The sequence below is a fragment of the Suncus etruscus genome, chromosome 19, assembly GCF_024139225.1.
Source record: "Suncus etruscus isolate mSunEtr1 chromosome 19, mSunEtr1.pri.cur, whole genome shotgun sequence".
Classification (NCBI taxonomy): domain Eukaryota; kingdom Metazoa; phylum Chordata; class Mammalia; order Eulipotyphla; family Soricidae; genus Suncus; species Suncus etruscus.
In genome coordinates, this window is record NC_064866.1 from 20263359 (window position 1) to 20281250 (window position 17892).

Sequence of the window (17892 nt, forward strand, 5' to 3'; positions counted from 1 at the left end):
TCTGTCTTGAGTTTATCCAAAGATCCAAAGATACTCTTTTAATCCTTTTCACAGTCAACTTGAGCATAATTTGCAAAAAAGAATTGAACATTTAAATTAATCTTAACTTAAAAAGCAGTTTTGCAAGGATTTTTATAATTAATCTTTTTCCTTGCAAACAGGAAAGGTACATTTGTAATTTATTTTGAAAAGCCTTTTATTTTAACCATAATGATAGTGAAATTTTCACTTCTCAAAAAATGTATGCATAATTTTAAGTAAAATGATTCTTGCTACTGAAGAACATGGTTCCTCTAAAAAAGGACTATTCAATAAGGCTTTCCTGAGAAAGTATAATGAATTTAATGAAATAAAAAAAAAAAACTGTTGGAAACTACGACTGCCCAGTGGGGCCCGACTGAAAAATTGTGAGTGCTGCCTGTGTGTGTCTGTCTAATATCCTGTTGCGTGAACCTCTTGGGAGTGGGCCGAAAAGAGGCTCCAGAAAACTCGCTCTCCCAGAGGCCAATTCTAGGGTGGGAAAGCTAAGGAACTGCTCCATAATGTGAAAACTGGCTATACTTTTCAGAAGCCACGTCCCCTGTTTGTGATGTCAGGCTGGGAAAATCCAAAAAACTACACCTGCCCAGTGGGGCCCGACTTGAAAACTTGTGAGTGCTGCCTGTGTGTGTCTGTCTACTGTCCTCTTGTGTGAACCTCTTGGGAGTGGGCCAAAAAGAGGCTCCAGAAGAGCACTTTGGCTCCGCTTCACTACAAGGCCATGCACTCTTTCTAAGAAAAGAACACCATTGCAACAAGAAGAAAAAAATCACACTAAGAACTGTGCTGGATCACTGAAGCCCAGCATTTCTCTCCGGACTGTCTTCTCAGGCCTAAGATTTGATCCTGTGTGAGGCTTCATCCACGGAGGACTCCCCTCCCTTGGAGGCAAGTCAACCCATCCAGAAAAGGTGGAGCCAGAGGAGTGTGTTGCCTGCATCATTTAGCCACAATACAAGTATGACAATGGGGAAATAGCGCAGGCCAACATCAGACATAGAGAAAGAAGATGACAATTCTGATGACCAGATAATGACCAACCAACTAATCAAACTCTCAGAAAAGAACTTTAGACTAGCAATATGGAAGATACTCAACGAACTCAAAGAAACCATGGATTGAGTTGAACAGAACACTAATAAGGACCATAAAATATGAAGACAGAAATCACAAAACTCCAAACTTAAATAACATGTCAACTAACTGGCCTGAAAAACTCAGTAAACGAAGTGAATGACAAAATGGATAAGCTCTGGGACAGGGTATCAGAAGCTGAGAATAGACTTGGTGCTGTGGAAGATGAGATACATAACAATTCCATACAGCAGGAGAGATTGGATAAAAACTTAAAGCAAATGAACAGACAATAAAAAAATTAGTCAAAGAATGGGAACAGAAAAAATAGAAGTCTATGATAAGCTCAACAGAAAGAACGTACGAATCATTGGAGTACCAGAGACCCAGGAAGAAAATCTCCAGGAAGAATCAATGGTCAAGAACATCATTAAAGAGAAACTTCTAAGGCTAAAGAATATATGTGATCAAATCCTGCATGCTCGATGAGTACCAACCAAAAGAGACCCCAGAAAAACTACCCCAAGACACATCCTAGTCACAATGATGAATACCACAGATAGAGACAGAATTCTGAAAACAGCAAGATCAAAAGGGGAAATTACATTCAAGCGAGCATCCTTGAGATTTACAGCAGACCTGTCACCAGAAACACTCAATGCCAGAAAGCAGTGGTGGGATATTGTGACAAGACTGAATGAAATGAATGCTTCACCTAGAATACTGTACCCAGCAAAACTCACTTTCCAGTTTGATGGAAGAATACATGGTTTCACAGACAACAAACAGCTCAGAGACTTTACAGACTCAAAACCAGTCTTAAGAGAAAAACTGAAAGACCTAATTTAAGACAAGACTAACCAAAAGACACACAAATTTCGATATAAAGACGGCATTAAATCCCAGGACAATTATTTCTCTCAACATCAATGGACTAACTGCACCAGCTAAGAGACACAGAGTGACTGAATGGATGAAAAAACTCAATCCAACCTTCTGCTGCCTACAAGAAATACACCTGAATAGTCAGAACAAACATAGACTCAAAATAAAAGGCTGGAGAAAAATTATCCAAGCAAATAACACCCATAAAAAAGCTGGAGGGGCCATACTAATATCAGATAATGCAAAATTTATAATCAGGAAGGTTGTAAGGGACAAAGATGGACATTTTATATTAATCAAGGGGTATGTAGAGCAGGAAGAAATAACTCTCCTAAACATATATGCACCAAATGAGGGTCCAGCAAAATATTTAATACAACTGTTGACAAATCTGAAAAATAATATCAATAACAACACAATAATTGTGGGGGACCTCAACATGGCTTTGTTAATACTGGATAGGTCAACCAGACTGAAACCCAACAAGAATATACTTGACCTGAAAAGAGAAATGTAAGAAAGAGGCCTAGTGGATATATATAGGATACTCCATCCCCAGAAACCTGGATACACATTCTTCTCCAGTGTACATGGGACATTCTCCAGGACAGACAACATGCTGGCACATAAAACATATTTCCATAATATTAAGCAGATAGAAATTTTGCAGACTACCTTTGCTGACCACAAGGCACTGAAATTATTTGTGAATTTCAAAGGGACTCAGAAGAAAAACTTTAACACCTGGAAGTTAAACAGCCTCATACTGAATAACCAGTGGGTCCAAGATGAAATCAAGGAGAAACTCAAAAGGTTCCTGGAAACAAATGACAATAAAGACACAAACTATTAGAACTTATGGGACACAGCAAAAGCAGTACTGAGAGGAAAATTTATAGCTTTGCAAGCACACATTAGGAAGGAAGAAGGAGCTTACCTGAGTAGCTTAATGACACAGCTAATAGAACTAGAAAGTACTCAACAAAAGGACCCAAAAATAGGGAGACAGAAGGAAATAACAAAGCTGAGAGCAGAAATCAATGAAGTGAAAACCCAAAAAAACAATGCAAAAGATCAACAAAAGCAGAAGCTGGTTCTTTGGAAAAAAATGAACAAGATTGATAGACCACTGGCAAAACTAACAAGGAAAGAGAGAGAGAGAAACTTGATAACTCGTATTAGAAATGAAAAAGGAGAGATCACTACTGATATGATAGAGATTCAAAGGGTAATCAGAAACTACTTTGAGAAACTCTACGCCACCAAAAATGAGAACCTGGAAGAAATGGATAAATTCTTGGACTCTTATAATCTTCCACGGTTGAAGGAAGAGGATGTAGCATATCTAAACAGCCCCATCACCATTGGTGAAATTAAAACGGTAATCAAATGTCTGTCCAAAAACAAAAGCCCAGGCCCAGATGGATTCACTAATGAATTATTTTAAACTTTCCAAGAGGAACTACTACCAATCCGGCAAGACTCTCATGAAATTGAACAAACGGAAACAGTTCCAAATAGCTTTTATGAAACCAACATCACCTTGATATCTAAACCAGACAGAGATGCTACGAAAAAAAGAAAATTACAGACCAATATTGCTGATGAATACAGATGCAAAGATCCTCAAGGAAATCCTGGCAAATAGGATTCAATGCCTCATTAAGAAGATCATCCAGGCCTGGAGAGATAGCACAGCAGCATTTGCCTTGCAAGCAGCCGATTCAGGACCAAAGGTGGTTGGTTTGAATCCTGGTGTCCCATATGGTCGCTCGTGCCTGCCAGGAGCTATTTCTGAGCAGACAGCCAGGAGTAACCCCTGAGCACCGCCGGGTGTGGCCCAAAAACCAAAAAAAAAAAAAAAAAAAGGTCATCCACTACGATCAAGTAGGTTTCATCCCAGGAATGCAAGGATAGTTTAATATCCGTAAATCTATCAACATAATACACAACATCAACAACAAGAAAAATAAAAACCACATGATCATATCAATAGATGCAGAGAAAACATTTGATAAGGTCCAACACCCATTCTTGATCAAAACTCTCAGCAAGATGGGAATGGAAGGAACCTTTCTCAATATAGTTAAGGCCATCTACCACAAGCCAGAGGCAAATATTATTCTCAATGGAGAAAAACTAAAAGCCTACCCTCTAAATTCTGGCACAAGACAAGGCTGTCCTCTCTCACCACTCCTATTCAACATAGCAAAGGAAGTACTTGCTATAGCGATTAGGCAAGAAAAAGATATCAAGGGAATCCAGATAGGAAAGGAAGAAGTCAAGCTCTCGCTGTTTGCAGGTGACATGATACTCTACTTAGAAAACCCTAAAGACTCTACCAAAAAGCTTCTAGAAACAATAGACTCATATAGCAAGGTGGCAGGCTACAAAATGAACACACAAAAATCAATGGCCTTTCTATACACCAATACTAATAAGGAAGAAATGGACATTAAGAAAACAACTCCATTCACAATAGTGCCACACAAACTCAAATATCTTGGAATCAACTTGAGTAAAAATGTGAAGGACCTATACAAAGAAAACTATAAAACTCTGCTCCAAGAAATAAGAGAGGACACGCGGAAATGAAAACACATACCCTGCTCATGGATTGGCAGAATTAACATCATCAAAATGGCAATATTCCCCAAGGCATTATACAGATTTAATGTGATCCTTCTAAAGATACCCATGACATTCTTCAAAGAAGTGGATCAGGCACTTTTGAAATTTGTTTGGAACAATAAACACCCTAGAATAGCTAAAGCAATCATTGGGAAAAAGAATATGGGAGGAATTACTTTCCCCAACTTTAAACTTTACTACAAAGCAATAGTTATCAAAACAGCATGGTATTGGAATAAGGACAGGCCCTCAGATCAGTGGAATAGGCTTGAATACTCAGAAAATGTTCCCCAGAGATACAACCATCTAATTTTTGATAAAGGAGCAGGAAATCCTAAATGGAGCAGGGAAAGCCTCTTCAACAAGTGGTGTTGGCACAACTGGATAGCCACTTGCAAAAAATTGAACTTAGAACCCCAGCTAACATCATGTATGAAGGTAAATTCAAATGGATTAAAGACCTTTATATCAGACCCAAAACCATAAGATATATAGAACAACACGTAGGCAAAACACTCCAGGGCATTGAGACTACAGACATATTTAAGGAGGAAACTGCACTCTCCAAGCAACTGAAAGCAGAGATTAACAGATGGGAATATATTAAACTGAGAAGCTTCTGCACCTCAAAGGAAATAGTGCCCAGGATACAAGAGCCACCCACTGAGTGGTAGAAAGTATTCACCCAAAAATATACAAGGCACTGACAGAAATTTAGAAGAAAAAACATCTAATCCCATCAAAAAATGGGGAGAAGAAATGAATAGACACTTTGACAAAGATGAAATACAAATGGCCAAAAAACACATGAAAAAATGCTCCACATCACTAATCATCAGGAAGATGCAAATCAAAACAACGATGAGATACCACCTCACACCCCAGAGAATGGCACACATCACAAAGAATGAGAATAAACAGTGTTGGCGGGAATGTGGAGAGAAAGGAACTCTTATCCACTGCTGGTGGGAATGCCGACGAGTTCAACCTTATTGGAAAGCGATATGGAGATTCCTCCAAAAACTGGAAATCGAGCTCCCATTCGATCCAGCTATACCACTCCTAGGAATATACCCTAGGAACACAAAAATACAATACAAAAAACCCTTCCTTACACCTATATTCATTGCAGCACTATTTACCATAGCATGGATGTACATGGAATCTATTATGTTGAGTGAAATAAGTCAGAGAGAGAGAGAGAATAACACAGAATGGTCTCACTCCTCTATGAGTTTTAAGAAAAATGAAAACATTCTTGCAATAATAATTTTCAGACACAAAAGAGAAAAGAGCTGGAAGTTACAGCTCACCTCAGGAAGCTCACCACAAAGAGTGATGAGTTTAGTTAGAGAAATAACTACATTTTGAACTGTCCTAATAATGAGAATCTATGAGGGAAATGGAAAGCCTGTCTAGAGTACAGGCGGGGGTCGGGTGGGGAGGAGGAAGATTTGGGACATTGGTGATGGGAACGTTGCACTGGTGATGGGTGGTGTTCTTTACATGACTGAAACCCAAACACAATCATGTATGTAATCAAGGTGTTTAAATAATATATATATAAGAAGCTTACAACCTAGAATAAGAACTAACAGGAATTAAATATTTTCAAATTATCTCTATGTATGGTTAAATTATATGAGTTCACCATTTATTTAAAACTGTCCATTATCTACAATTCACATATTTTACCTGTTCATTTGTTTACCTGTCATGTAACACAAACCAGTCCCGATATTTTGTGACTTTAAGCAGCCATGATTTTATAACTTCTGATTCTAGGATCACTGCAAGTTTCTGGGTGGTTCTCCCGTGAGCCCCAATACTGGAGAGGCAGTCTTCAAAGGACTGACTAAGGTGGAATATTCAAGATGACTGACTTCTGGTACTTAGAGTTACCTGTCAACTGGAAACTCAGCAGTAACAATAAAGTTCTGAGCCTTGATTCTTTACTGTTTAGTGTAAGTTTCTCATAATGTTGACTAATCTTGAAAGTACCTGATTATATTTACACTGCATTAAAATCTTAAAAACTTGTTCATGGGCCTGGAGAGATAGCACAGCGGTGTTTGCCTTGCAAGCAGCCAATCCAGGACCTAAGGTGGTTGGTTCGAATCCCGGTGTCCCATATGGTCCCTCGTGCCTGCCAGGAGCTATTTCTGAGCAGACAGCCAGGAGTAACCCCTGAGCACCACCGGGTGTGGCCCAAAAACAAATAAACAAACAAACAAAAAAAACAAAAAACAAAAAAACTTGTTCACAAACCAGTCCAGATTCCAAGTACTAAGAATGGCAGTTAACTTCACATCTTGCTGCATGTAGGAGCATATTTGCAGAATGCATAATAATTATATGGAACAATTTCTAAAGCTCACCCATCACAAAATTTTTTCTCTGATGAATATGAATCAGATGAGACAAGGGAATTTTATTCACACAAGGATGCAAAATGTCAAGAGTGGGGCTGGAGCTAAAGTGCAGCTGGTTCAGAGTTTGCTTTGCATGAGTTTTATCTGGGTTCAATTGCAGGCATCTCATATGGTCCCCCAAGCCTGCCAGGAGAGATTTTTGAGCACAGAGCCAGGAGTAATCCCTGAGCACTGCCGAGTGTGTGCCTCGCACAAAATAACCAAAAAATTAAGAGGACTCATGAGTATTCATAACTGTGGATGCTAGTAATTCTTTAGAATTTTCCAGTAAAAGTCATCTAAGAATATTTCATGGGGCCGGAGAGATAGCACAGCTGCAATTGCCTTGCAAGCAGTCGACCCAGGACCTAAGGTGGTTGGTTCAAATCCCGGCATCCCATATGGTCCCCTGTGCCTGCCAGGAGCTATTTCTGAGTAGATAGCCAGATATCCAGAAGTAACCCCTGAGCACTGCTGGGTGTGGCCCAAACCCAATATATATATTCATGATAATATGTATAAGAAGAATATTTTTGTCAAATAGGTCATAACTCAAGTGAAAACTAATGCATTTATATAAGTGAAAACTAAAAGGAAAAATAAACAACTGGACAGGAAGAAAATTGTAGAAAGGATTCAAAACCTAGTTCCACAAAGATGGTATATTTGAGTTGTTGTCATAAATAAGACTGGAAAATTTCTATGAGGATGGGTAGACAATTTACATACACAGGAAAAGTATAAGCCTAGGTTTGTAAAGAGCAAAATTTTACACTTCTATGTAGAAAAGAGCAATTTGGTCTATTTGGTAGCTACAAGGAAAAGTGTAAACGTGCAGTAAAAACTAAAGTTTAAAAAGTGAGTCAGAACAAATTGTGGAAGTCTTTGAATGCCAGTGGGGGTGTCTGGACTTCTTTTTGAAAAGTCAAAGTAATTGGAGGGAACTAAAAAGATCAGAGAAGTATATAAGGAGGTTGACACCTCATGTTTGTCTGATATTTTCTTTCTGCACGATTTCCCCCTGACTATTCCTAGACACTCTGCAGATTGTTGCCTTTTGATGAAAAATTTCTTCCGGTTCCTTGGACTGCCTTGAGAGAGGTAAATAGGAAAACAACTTCTCTTCTCCTATACAAAGATACAATAGGACATCCTTTAGCTCATAAAAATAACATTGAAAATACTATTCAGCAGCAAATTGACATTAAAAAACTTTTTTTTTTCCTGAAGAAATGTCCATGCTCACATAATGATGTAATGGATTAATAAAAAACAGAATAAATTTTGCTCATAAAATTTGGAAGCATCATACAATTCTGAATGCTGCATGAATTTAAAGAGAAAAAATGTTCATTTATGTGCATTTTAATTTTCTTAGTTTTACCATTCTTCGTTTCCAAAAGTATCATTAGAGTAGTAATTGGAAGTCATTTTCTCGTGTGTTAACCATGGTAATAAGACTTTAAACAGAAGCCAACTAAAAATAGTGTACAACTCGACCTTGAGACTTGGAATTCTCCAAGTCCTATAAATATGCCAGGCCCTGAGATCCAGGCAGGGTGTTAAGCAGCTACTTTGGCTCTTTGAGTATTTGAATGCTTTTTTTTTTCCTATGAGAACAAAAAGGCAAGCACTAGAGCAACCTTTCATCAATCACTAAGATGCTTCTGGAATTCCTAAATAAGGCTTTGGAGGGAAAGAAGATGACATAAGGCACCTGCACTCTATCACTCTACACTTTCTCCTGAGGTGTAACGAGGGAAAGTATCCAACCCCCTTGCCTGGTAAAAATACTATACTGAAGGGAAAAACTGAACTCAAAGCCTTGAGGACTGTCCTTTCATAACCAAATACCCAGTCCCATGTTCTGTTTTATGCAATTTTTAACTTTATGCCTCAACAATCATTTGTTTACTCCTCTCCAGGATTGTACATTTTATTATTGTGGAATCTGATTAGATTTAAGCATATCAAGAGGGACTTAAAGAAATCCTGAGGAAGAAAAAAATTTGACATATTATTATTTTAAATCCAGTGTTTGAGTAGATGTAATCATTTGTTCAGTTAATTTGTTCAGAAATGTTTAGCTGGACCCAGAGAGATAGCATAGCAGTAGGGCATTTGCTTTTGCATGCAGTCATCAGGAGTTCAATCCCTCGCTTCCCATTTGGTCTCCCTCTTTCATCCTCTCCTATCCCCAATACCTTCAGAAGTAATTTCTGAGTGCAGAGTCAGGAGTAACCCTTGACCACCACTAGGTGGGTGCCCCGCAAACAAATACTAGCCCCAAAGAAAGCTAATTTAAAAAGAAAAAAAAATTATTTGGCTAAGTGGCTCTGGGATTTTGTCTGTTTTTGACAAACTTATTTGACTGTGTCTCTTTCATGTTCTTATTCCTGTTCTCCCAAGTCAGATTCCTGGTTTGTTTTTCCTGCCATGCCAAGGGACCAAAGCCTTCTCTATAACTTTTCTGAATGTCTATAATTTTTAACTATAAATTTTTAAAATTTAAAAATTTTTTTTTGGATTTCTTTTTTTTTTTAATTTATTTAAACGCCTTAATTACATACATGATTGTGTTTGGGTTTCAGTCATGTAAAGAACACCACCCATCACCAGTGCAACATTCCCATCACCAATGTCCCAAGTCTCCCTTCGCCCCACCCGACCCCCGCCTGTACTCTAGACAGGCTCTCCATTTTCCTCATACATTCTCATTATTAGGACAGTTCAAAATGTAGTTATTTCCCTAACTAAACTCATCACTCTTTGTGGTGAGCTTCCTGAGGTGAGCTGGAACTTCCACCTCTTTTCTCTTTTGTGTCTGAAAATTATTATTACAAGGGTGTCTTTCATTTTTCTTAAAACCCATAGATGAGTGAGACCATTCTGCGTTTTTCTCTCTCTCTCTGACTTATTTCACTCAGCATAATAGATTCCATGTACATCCATGTATAGGAAAATTTCATGACTTCATCTCTCCTGACAGCTGCATAATATTCCATTGTGTATATGTACCACAGTTTCTTTAGCCATTCGTCTGTTGAAGGGCATCTTGGTTGTTTCCAGAGTCTTGCTATGGTAAATAGAGCTGCAATGAATATAGGTGTAAGGAAGGGGTTTTTGTATTGTATTTTTGTGTTCCTAGGGTATATTCCTAGGAGTGGTATAGCTGGATCGTATGGGAGCTCGATTTCCAGTTTTTGGAGGAATCTCCATATCGCTTTCCATAAAGGTTGAACTAGACAGCATTCCCACCAGCAGTGGATAAGAGTTCCTTTCTCTCCACATCCCCGCCAACACTGTTTATTCTCATTCTTTGTGATGTGTGCCATTCTCTGGGGTGTGAGGTGGTATCTCATCATTGTTTTGATTTGCATCTCCCTGATGATTAGTGATGTGGAACATTTTTTCATGTGTCTTTTGGCCATGTGTATTTCTTCTTTGTCAAAGTGTCTGTTCATTTCTTCTCCCCATTTTTTGATGGGGTTAGATGTTTTTTTCTTGTAAAGTTCTGTCAGTGCCTTGTATATTTTGGAGATTAGCCCCTTATCTGATGGGTATTGGGTGAATAGTTTCTCCCACTCAGTGGGTGGCTCTTGTATCCTGGGCACTATTTCCTTTGAGGTGCAGAAGCTTCTCAGCTTAATATATTCCCATCTGTTAATCTCTGCTTTCACTTGCTTGGAGAGTGCAGTTTCCTCCTTGAAGATGCCTGTAATGTCCTGGAGTGTTTTGCCTATGTGCTGTTCTATATATCTTATGGTTTTGGGGCTGATATCGAGGTCTTTAATCCATTTGGATTTTACCTTTGTACATGATGTTAGCTGGGGGTCTAAGTTTAATTTTTTGCATGTGGCTATCCAATTGTGCCAACACCACTTGTTGAAGAGGCTTTCCCTGCTCCATTTAGGATTTCCTGCTCCTTTATCAAAAATTAGGTGGTTGTATTTCTGGGGAACATTTTCTGAGTATTCAAGCCTATTCCACTGATCTGAGGACCTATCCTTATTCCAATACCATGCTGTTTTGATAACTGTTGCTTTGTAGTACAGTTTAAAGTTGGGGAAAGTAATTCCTCCCATATTCTTTTTCCCAATGATTGCTTTAGCTATTCGAGGGTGTTTATTGTTCCAAATGAATTTCAAAAGTGTCTGATCCACTTCTTTGAAGAATGTCATGGGTATCTTTAGAGGGATGGCATTAAATCTGTATAATGCCTTGGGGAGTATTGACATTTTGATGATGTTAATCCTGCCAATCCATGAGCAGGGCATGCGTTTCCATTTCCGTGTGTCCTCTCTTATTTCTTGGAGCAGAGTTTTATAGTTTTCTTTGTATAGGTCCTTCACATATTTAGTCAAGTTGATTCCAAGATACTTGAGTTTGTGTGGCACTATTGTGAGTGGGGTTGTTTTCTTAATGTCCATTTCATCCTTAGTACTATTGGTATATAGAAAGGCCATTGATTTTTGTGTGTTCATTTTGTAGCCTGCCACCTTGCTATATGAGTCTATTGTTTCTAGAAGCTTTTTGATAGAGTCTTTAGGGTTTTCTAAGTAGAGTATCATGTCATCTGCAAACAGTGAGAGCTTGACTTCTTCCTTTCCTATCTGGATTCCCTTGATATCCTTTTCTTGCCTAATCGCTATAGCAAGTACTTCCAGTGCTATGTTGAATAGGAGTGGTGAGAGAGGACAGCCTTGTCTTGTGCCAGAATTTAGAGGGAAGGCTTTCAGTTTTTCTCCATTGAGGATAATACTTGCCACTGGCTTGTGGTAGATGGCCTTCACTATATTGAGAAAGGTTCCCTCCATTCCCATCTTGCTGAGAGTTTTGATCAAGAATGGGTGTTGGAACTTATCAAATGCTTTCTCTGCATCTATTGATATGATCATGTGGTTTTTATTTTTCTTGTTATTGATGTTGTGTATTATGTTGATAGATTTACGGATGTTAAACCAGCCTTGCATTCCTGGGATGAAACCTACTTGATCGTAGTGGATGATCTTCTTAACGAGGCATTGAATCCTATTTGCCAGGATTTTGTTGAGGATCTTTGCATCTGCATTCATCAGTGATATTGGTCTGTAATTTTCTTTTTTGGTAGCATCTCTGTCTGGTTTAGGTATCAAGGTGATGTTGGCTTCATAAAAGCTATTTGGAAGTGTTTCTGTTTGTTCAATTTCATGAAAGAGTCTTGCCAAGATTGGCAGTAGTTCCTCTTGGAAAGTTTGATAGAATTCATTAGTGAATCCATCTGGACCTGGGCTTTTGTTTTTGGGCACACATTTGATTACTGTTTTAATTTCATCAATGGTGATGGGGGTGTTTAGATATGCTACATCCTCTTCCTTCAACCGTGGAAGATTATAAGAGTCCAAGAATTTATCCATTTCTTCCAGGTTCTCATTTTTAGTGGCGTAGAGTTTTTCAAAGTAGTTTCTGATTACCCTTTGAATCTCTGTCATATCAGTAGTGATCTCTCCTTTTTCATTCCTGATACGAGTTATCAAGTTTCTCTCTCTCTCTTTCTTTGTTAGGTTTGCCAGTGGTCTATCAATCTTGTTTATTTTTTCAAAGAACCAACTTCTGCTTTCGTTGATCTTTCGGATTGTTTTTTGAGTTTCCACTTCGTTGATTTCTGCTCTCAGCTTTGTTATTTCCTTCTGTCTTCCTATTCTTGGGTCCTTTTGTTGAGCATTTTCTAGTTCTATTAGCTGTGTCATTAAGCTACACAGGTAAGCTCCTTCTTCCTTCCTGATGTGTGCTTGCAAAGCTATAAATTTTCCTCTCAGTACTGCTTTTGCTGTGTCCCATAAGTTCTGATAGTTTGTGTCTTTATTGTCATTTGTTTCCAGGAACCTTTTGATTTCCTCCTTGATTTCATCTCGGACCCATTGGTTATTGAGCATGAGGCTGTTTAACTTCCAGGTGTTAAAGTGTTTCTTCTGAGTCCCTTTGGAGTTCACAAATAATTTCAGAGCCTTGTGGTCAGCGAAGGTAGTCTGCAAAATTTCTATCCTCTTGATCTTATGGAGGTATGTTTTATGTGCCAGCATGTAGTCTATCCTGGAGAATGTCCCATGTACATTGGAGAAGAATGTGTATCCAGGTTTCTGGGGATGGAGTGTCCTATATATATCCACTAGTCCTCTTTCTTCCATTTCTCTCCTCAGGTCTAGTATATTCTTGTTGGGTTTCAGTCTGGTTGACCTATCCAGTGTTGACAAAGCCGTGTTAAGGTCCCCCACAATTATTGTGTTGTTGTTGATATTATTTTTCAGATTTGTCAACAGTTGTATTAAATATTTTGCTGGCCCCTCATTTGGTGCATATATGTTTAGGAGAGTGAATTCTTCCTGCTCTACGTACCCCTTGATTAATATAAAATGTCCGTCTTTGTCCCTTACAACCTTCCTGAGTATAAAGTTTGCATTATCTGATATTAGTATGGCCACTCCAGCTTTTTTATGGGTGTTGTTTGCTTGGATAATTTTTCTCCAGCCTTTTATTTTGAGTCTATGTTTGTTCTGACTATTCAGGTGCGTTTCTTGTAGGCAGCAGAAGGTTGGATTGAGTTTTATATCCATTTAGCCACTCTGTGTCTCTTAACTGGTGCATTTAGTCCATTGACGTTGAGAGAAAGAATTGTCCTGGGATTTAACGCCATCTTTATTTCAAAATTTGGTGTGTCTTTTGGGTAGTCTTGTCTTAGATTAGGTCTTTCAGTTTTTCTCTTAAGACTGGTTTTGTGTCTGTGAAGTTTCTGAGCTGTTTTTTGTCTGTGAAACCATGTATTCTTCCATCAAACCGGAAAGTGAGTTTTGCTGGGTATAGTATTCTGGGTGAAGCATTCATTTCATTCAGTCTTGTCACAATATCCCACCACTGCTTTCTGGCATTGAGTGTTTCTGGTGACAGGTCTGCTGTAAATCTCAGGGAAGCTTGCTTGAACGTGATTTCCCCTTTTGATCTTGATGTTTTCAGAATTCTGTCTCTATCTGTGGGATTTGTCATTGTGACTATGATGTGTCTTGGGGTGGTTTTTCTGGGGTCTCTTTTGGTTGGTACTCTTCGGGCATGCAGGATTTGATCACATATATTCTTTAGCTCTGGAAGTTTCTCTTTAATGATGTTCTTGACCATTGATTCTTCCTGGAAATTTTCTTCCTGGGTCTCTGGGACTCCAATGATTCTTAAGTTGTTTCTGTTGATCTTATCATAAACTTCTATTTTCTTCTGTTCCCATTCTTTGACTAATTTTTCCATTGTCTGCTCATTTGCTTTAAGTTTTTTGTCCAATCTCTCCTGCTGTATGGAATTGTTATGTATCTCATCTTCCACAGTACCAAGTCTATTCTCAGCTTCTGATACCCTGTCCCAGAGCTTATCCATTTTGTCATTCACTTCGTTTACTGACTTTTTCAGTCCTGTTAGTTGACATGTTATTTCAGTTTGGAGTTTTGTCATTTCTGCCTTCATATTTTCTTGGTTCTTATTAGTGTTCTGTTCAACTCGATCCATGGTTTCTTGGAGTCTGTTGAGCATCTTCCATATTGCTAGTCTAAAGTCCTTATCTGAGAGGTTGATTAGTTGGTCAGTCATTATCTGGTCCTCAGAATTGTCATCTTCATTCTCTATGTCTGATGTTGGCCTGTGTTGTTTCCCCATTGTCACACTTGTATTGTGGGTTTTTCTACGTGTTGTGGTGGTATTCATTGTCTATATGATGTAGGCAGCACACTCCTCTGGCTCCTCCCTTTCTGGATGGGCTGACTTGCCTCTAAGGGAGGGGAGTCCTCCGTGGATGAAGCCTCACACTGGGTCAAATCTTAGGCCCGAGCATGCAACAGAGAAGACAGTCCAGAGAGAAATGTTTGCTTCTGTGATATAGCGCCGTTCTTAATGTTATTTTTCCTTCTTGTTGCAATGGAGTTCTTTCCTTAGAAAGAGTGCATGGCCGCGTAGCAAAGCGGAGCGGCCGTGCTCCTCTGCAGCCTCTTTTTGCCCCACTCACAAGAGTTTCACGCAAGAGGACAGTAGACAGACATAGACAGGTCACACTCACTGTCTTTCACAGTTGAGCCCCACTGGGCTGGTGTACTTTCGCGGATTTTCCCCGCCTGGTGTCACACACAGGGAGCCGGCTTTTGCAAAGCTTAGCCGGTTTTTATGCTCTGAAGTCCCTCCCTGAAAATGGCGCCTGGGCGAGCGAGGTTTCTGGAGCCTCTCTTGCCCCACTCGCAAGAGTTTCACGCAAGAGGACAGTAGACAGACATAGACAGGTCACACTCACAGTCTTTCACAGTTGAGCCCCACTGGGCCAGTGTACTTTCGCGGATATTCCCCGCCTGGTGTCACACACAGGGAGCCGGCTTTTGCAAAGCTTAGCCGGTTTTTATGCTCTGAAGTCCCTCCCTGAAAATGGCGCCTGGGCGAGCGAGGTTTCTGGAGCCTCTCTTGCCCCACTCGCAAGAGTTTCACGCAAGAGGACAGTAGACAGACATAGACAGGTCACACTCACAGTCTTTCACAGTTGAGCCCCACTGGGCCGGTGTACTTTTGCGGATATTCCCCGCCTGGTGTCACACACAGGGAGCCGGCTTTTGCAAAGCTTAGCCGGTTTTTATGCTCTGAAGTCCCTCCCTGAAAATGGCGTCTGGGCGAGCGAGGTTTCTGGAGCCTCTCCTTGCCCCACTCGCAAGAGTTTCACGCAAGAGGACAGTAGACAGACATAGACAGGTCACACTCACAGTCTTTCACAGTTGAGCCCCACTGGGCCGGTGTACTTTCGCGGATTTTCCCCGCCTGGTGTCACACACAGGGAGCCGGCTTTTGCAAAGCTTAGCCGGTTTTTATGCTCTGAAGTCCCTCCCTGAAAATGGCGTCTGGGCGAGCGAGGTTTCTGGAGCCTCTCCTTGCCCCACTCGCAAGAGTTTCACGCAAGAGGACAGTAGACAGACATAGACAGGTCACACTCACAGTCTTTCACAGTTGAGCCCCACTGGGCCGGTGTACTTTCGCAGATATTCCCCGCCTGGTGTCACACACAGGGAGCCGGCTTTTGCAAAGCTTAGCCGGTTTTTATGCTCTGAAGTCCCTCCCTGAAAATGGCGTCTGGGCGAGCGAGGTTTCTGGAGCCTCTCCTTGCCCCACTCGCAAGAGTTTCACGCAAGAGGACAGTAGACAGACATAGACAGGTCACACTCACAGTCTTTCACAGTTGAGCCCCACTGGGCCGGTGTACTTTCGCGGATTTTCCCCGCCTGGTGTCACACACAGGGAGCCGCAAATTTTAAAATTTTTAACACTTTTAAAAAAATTAAAGAAATCTAAGACTCTTTCAAAAGGAAATCTTTGGCTGGCAGGATAGCATAAGTAGTAGAATATAAGCCTCATTCTTAATTCACATCCCCATGTATGGCCTGCGGAGCCCCAAACTGTCAGACCAGCACCTTCCAGGACCACTCCAGTGCTGTGCCATGATTAAGTATTTGTTTGTTTAGGGGCACACCATGGTCCTCAGAGATCATTCTTGGTGATGCTCAGTGACCTACATATATAGTGCCAGGTATTGAACCCAGGTAGGTACATGCAAAGCAAGAACCTAACTCAATATCTTTCTAGTCAAGGATAGATACAAAGATTAGCATGGCCCCTGTGCAAGGATGACATGCAAATTCTTGAAGCATTCCATATTTAAAAAAATATTTTTTTAGACTTACTGGACCCTTCAAATAATGAAAGCATCAACAGTGCATTTATTTTGTTTGGTTTGGGGCCACATCCAGCTGTGCTCAGGAGTTACTCCTAGCTCTGAACTCAAGAATCATTCCTGGCAGACTTGGGACCATCTAAGGTGATAAGGTTTAAACCTAGGTCAATTGCATGCAAGGCAAACAGCCTACATGCTATACTATGGCTTTGGCCCCAGTCCATTCTTTTCTAATCAATAAATAATGATGAAGGCAAGAAGAAAGAGAAACAGATAAGTTTGGAAAAGTTTCTTTTGTTAATAGTTTAGTTAATAGTTTCTTTTGTTAATAGTTTAGTTAATAGTTTCTTTTGTTAATTTTTCAGGGTGTCTGTCTCTGGCCGGTTATTTTTTTTTTTCAGGCCAACCTAAGGTAAAGAAAAGAAATTTGTATCTAGCACTTTTTTTTATATGGGACTTGATTAAAAATTTACATTCTCCCTTTCCAGGATAAAGTGCTTTGCATGAATCATTTTATTTAATACTTATACAATCTAGCTAAATATCATTATATGACTGATAGTAAAACACGACTAGAATTACTTAGGTGAATTTCCCAGTGTCTTTGGTAGATTGAGGCTACTATTTAATCACAGTTTGTTTGATTCCAGAATATTCACTGTTGTGAAGTTTAGGTTTTAATTTGTGTACATAAAATAGACTTCCACAGACCTAGACATCTTTAAAGAACAGAAGGCAAGTAATCTTTAAAAGTGCATTTATTTTACATGTTAAGAGTGTTTTGGGAAGGAATAAGTGCTGATATTATTGCTAAGATAAGATTTTGCTGTGCATTAGTCTGAAGAGTGCAAGGACCCAGAATATTTGTCTAAATATCCCCGATATTTAGAACTGGAACCTTATCATCCTTCAGTTGAATTTGAGAGAAACGTATGGGTTACTATGTTTAAACACCCATCTGCCATGATGAGCACATTTTTAAGGAAATGATTTTGGACCTAATATACTGCCCAAGTTTGATCTTTATGCATATTTGTATTTTTTTGGACTGGGAAACTTTGAACAAATTAAAAATGAATCTTTGTAAAAGACAAATTTCAAGGTGTTCTATACTACTGAGAGTAAGACAGAAAA

At 39.6% G+C, this 17892-nt stretch overlaps 1 pseudogene; it reads left to right on the plus strand.

Annotated features, from left to right (window-relative positions):
* The first annotated feature begins 16645 nt into the window (after positions 1-16645).
* LOC125997741 (uncharacterized) lies at positions 16646-16746 on the plus strand (annotated as a pseudogene).
* Positions 16747-17892: the final 1146 nt, after the last annotated feature.